Genomic DNA, 4741 nt, shown 5'->3' with positions numbered 1-4741 from the left:
CTGAAATGCTTAACCCACTGCCGATTCTAGAATGGAAATGGGAGAATATAGCTATGGATTTTATGGTGGGGTTACCGGCAACATCCAACAGATTAGACTCCATATGGGTGATTGTGGACAAACTGACCAAATCTGCTCACTTCATCCCTGTTAGGAGTGGCTACTCTGTGGATAAATTGATGCAGGTGTTTGTTGATGAAGTGGTCAGGCTGCATGGGGCTCTTGTTTCAATAGTGTCTGATAGAGGATCCCAGTTCACCTCCAGGTTTTGGCGGAGTCTGCAGAGTGCTATGGGTACCAAGTTGGATTTCAGCACTGCCTTCCACCCACAGACTGATGGACAGTCAGAGAGGACCATCCAGACAATTGAGGATATGCTCAGAATGTGTGTGCTAGATTTTGGCGGTTCTTGGAGGCAGCATCTACCTTTGGTGGAGTTTGCCTACAACAACAGCTATCATGCTAGTATAGGGATGGCTCCATATGAAGCTTTGTACGGAAGAAAGTGCAGGTCACCTGTCTGCTGTGAAGAAGTTGGAGAAAGGGCCTTGGCAGGGCCTGAGCTAGTAGAGATCACCAGCAGGGTAGTGCCCATCATCAGAGAAAGGATCAAGACTGCTATGAGCAGGCAAAAGAGCTATGCAGATGTCCGCAGGAAGTAAGTAGAGTTTCAGGAGGGAGATTTGGTGTTGCTCAAGGTGTCTTCTATGAAAGGGGTGATTCGTTTTGGAAAGAAAGGTAAGCTAACTCCACGGTACATCGGACCCTTTGAAATCTTGCAAAAGATTGGGAATGTATTGTACAAGCTGGACCTACCTGCTTCTATGGAAAGAATCCATCCAGTTTTCTATGTTTCCATGTTGTGAAAGTTCGTGTCAGATCTGGGCAAGATTCTTAGCGAGCCTGATGTGGAGATCCTAGGAGATCTCACCTATGTTGAGCAGCCAGTGCGGATCCTAGACACACAGATCAGAAAGTTGAGGAACAAGGAAATTCCGATAGTGAAAGTCCTTTGGAATCACCATAATGTGGAAGAATGTACCTGGGAGACACGGGGGTCTATGCTCCAGCAATACCCTCATCTGTTTTAAGGTTAGTATCTTTGTGTTTTTGGTGTATGTGTTTATGTTTATGCCTTACTATGCTTGTTGTGGAACATTCGGGGACGAATGTTCTTAAGGGGGGATAATGTAATACCCGGCTAGACCCCGGCATCGAAATTTCTATTTTTCCGGTGGAATCTCAGATGTTGGAACTCTCTAGAAGGGTAGAAATATGTTTTTCTAAAATGTTTTCATGTATTTTAAGGTTTTAAGTATAAAAGAAATTGAGTTTTGAAAGAAAAGCACCAAGGGAGGGAAACCCAGGTTCGGCCGCCGAACCTCATGTTTGGCCACCGAACATGGTAGAGTTTTGGAGTCACCTTTGGCTTCCGAAGGTGGTCTGGCCAGCCACCTATAAAAGGCCCCATGTCCGAAAATGAGCGAATTTTCTTCCCCATTATCGGACAGAGGTGAGTCCATGACCTTCCATAGTTAGATTTGAGGTTTTTCCTTCGATCTCTTCAAGTTTTAACGAGTTTTAACTTGGTTTTGAAGATTTTTGAGCTTAAGATCAAGTTTTGAAGCTTGGAGACCCCGGAGCTCACTTCCTCCACAACTCCAAGTTTGGATCGTCTCTCCTCTCGATCTTCAAGAGGTAAGAGTAGATCCTACCCTTCTTTTATGTTTTATGAAAGTTTTTAGGGGTTTTAGAGAGTTTTAGTTTTATGCATGATTAGGTTAGTTGTTAAAAGGTTAGGGTTTATGGGAGTTTAAGGATGAAATGTATGTTAAATGTGTTTCTATGTGATGTTTGTTGGGGTATAGGATAGTTTGAGACCCCTAAATGCTTATGAATGTGTTTATGCATGTTTGGGAGTATTGTGCATGGTTTGGTTTGAATTTGGGAGGCAAAATGTGCATGTGAGGCTGAGTTCTGCCATTCTGGAAGAACTCAGGTTCGGCAGCCGAAGCCATGTTCGGCCGCCGAACCTGCCTGTGGTGGCATGTTTTGGCTGCCGAACCCTTCCCCCGAAAGTTGGACTTTCGACTCTGGAGGGGAGTTTCGGCCGCCGAAGGTGCATGAGTTTCGGCTCTGGAACCACTTTCGGCCGTCGAAGGTGCCGCCGAAAGTGGCTGAGTTTCGGCTCTGGAAGGACTTTCGGCCGCCGAACCTGCCTCCGAAAGTGCCCTGTTCAGCCTTCCTTTGCATGTTTTCTATGATTGTTTTATGGTGTTTTAGGGGGTTTTTGGGGAGATGTTTAGAGTCATGTTAATGTATGTTTGGTCCCTTATTTGAGTCCACCTGTGTAGGTTCGGACCCGAGGAACCGAGGACCCCAGCAGTGAGATAGCTGCTTCAGAGTCTGTTTAGAGCTAGCCTGAGGTGAGTAGAATGGATCTTTATATTTCAAAGCAAATGGATTTTGAGCATGTTCATGCATCACGAATGCCATAATATATATATTAGGTTGTTTGCATTAGAAATCATGAATATGTTGCATTGCATTCTATGTTGTTGATGTGGATGGATGTTGGATGACCAATTAGCCCTTGATATGATACGATGACGATGATACGGTATGTAAGACCAGTGAGGCCCATTCTACGCCCTTGGCACGATGTTAAGAGAAAGACCAGTGAGGCCCATTCTACGCCCCTGGCACATTGGAATGTTATGTTATGTTATGTTAAGAGAAAGACCAGTGAGGCCCATTCTACGCCCCTGGCACCATTGGAATGTGTAGAGAGCTATTGGTAACAAGTTCATCCTTGATGTGAATTGTTTGTGATGTGATGCATTTCATGAAATTATGAGTTTTAATATAATGTTTTACTATTCGGCTCACTGGGCTCTAGTAGCTCACCCCATTCCCTTAACCCCCAGGTTTGCAGGTACGGGCTAGACCAGGAAGTCAGCAAGAGTAGAAGTTTAAGTATGTAATAGTTAGTTGTGGACATGAGAATTTATGTAATGTATTATAATATAATGTAAAGTATTGTATAAGAATGTTATGAGGTTTAGTGTTATGTTTGGCCCTAATGTGATGTTAATCCCCTTTTGTACATGATCAGTATGATAAATGTTTTAATGTTAAGAAATGTTAGACCAAGCTTGATGTATGATATGATGCCCCACTAGAGTGTTTGATGAGGGTTCTTGTGTGGGGTTTATGTTATGGTTTTGATGCATGCACAGGTTAAGCTTGGTAAATGAAAAAGTTTAAAATTTTTATGTAAATGTTTGATCATGTATGGGATTATCAGGTATGACAGGTTGTGTGTTAGGCTTGCTATAGGTCCCAGCGACCTTAAGTCGATCTGAATCCTAGCGCCGGTAGCGATCCGATTTCGGGTCGTTATACTGAGGGGACAGAACCTCTACTGTATTTTTAAAGCGCGATAGAGATTCTGTTTTAGAATTTTATATAAATTTTACCGCAATTTAAATACAGTAGAATTATTAATTTGAAAAATTGATCGCTATTAACATAGTTTTTCACCATTCTTCTAACAATATTATGTTTTTTAAATGAAATGCAATAACTCTTTTCTAAAAGAAAAGATATTATAATATTTTGTAATTAATATTAAATAATTAATTTAGAAAATATTTAAAATTAAATTATTAGTACATGGCAAAAAGTTTTAAAGTAAAAATAATTAATTTTAAAATAAATTTATAATAATTATTTTTAATTTTGAAATTTATGATTTTTTTGTTATTTTAAATTTGAAAATGATTTTTTTTATCATTAACAGATTAACAAATTTTCCCTGTTTTCACTTATTTTCATAAAAATGAAAACTACGTTTTTTTTATTAAATAGAAAATGAAAAACAGAAAAACTATGTTTTAACACCATTAAGAGTTATATTTTTAGATTAAAAAAAAAATTATAGTTCTTAATAGAATAGGATTCATATTTAAGCAGTGGCGGATGTAGAATCTTAGCTCATTATAAAATTACCTAAATACCCTTTAAAAATTTGAAGATTTTTAGGGAGTCCATGGCCCCTTGCCCTTACTAGGCTCGACCTGCGATTAAAATCACTCCATTAATAAAGCGCACGGATATAATCTTAATTAGATATATTAAAGAGTATAAATTTTAAATTTATTAAAATTAAATAATACATATAATTAAAATTATAGTGACTAAATAATATAAAAATATATTAATATATTTTTTAATGGAATGAATAAATTTGAGTTTATAAAATATAAAAGTATTTTATAGTTGATTAGTTTTAAAATCGGGATGAATTAATAAATTTTTTAAAATTTCAAACACTTATATTAGTTGTTCTTTTATTTATTAAAAATTTTAAAAAAAGTTATATGAATAATCATAAATAATTTTGGCTTTAATTAAATATGCTAATTAGGAGACTTGAAAAATAAAAATAGATAATTAAAATAAAATTTTATAAATTGAAAAATGATGAAAGAATAGGAGATAAAATGGTATAAATAGAGTTGTAGGAAGGAAATTTAATAAAAAAAAAAAATTTGGAATATGATTTTATTTTATTAGGGTTTAATGGGAAATTAAACTATTACTCTTACAAAAATTTGAGGGTGATGACCCCTTGTACTCTGTCGGTGTATTTAAGTACCAAAGGAATATAACGAATTAAATTAAATACCTTTTAAATAATAATAAATTTTTACTTTATTTCATAATCAATCTAAATAAA

The sequence above is a fragment of the Manihot esculenta genome, chromosome 12 (assembly GCF_001659605.2).
Source record: "Manihot esculenta cultivar AM560-2 chromosome 12, M.esculenta_v8, whole genome shotgun sequence".
Lineage (NCBI taxonomy): Eukaryota > Viridiplantae > Streptophyta > Magnoliopsida > Malpighiales > Euphorbiaceae > Manihot > Manihot esculenta.
This window is presented reverse-complemented; position numbering follows the sequence as displayed.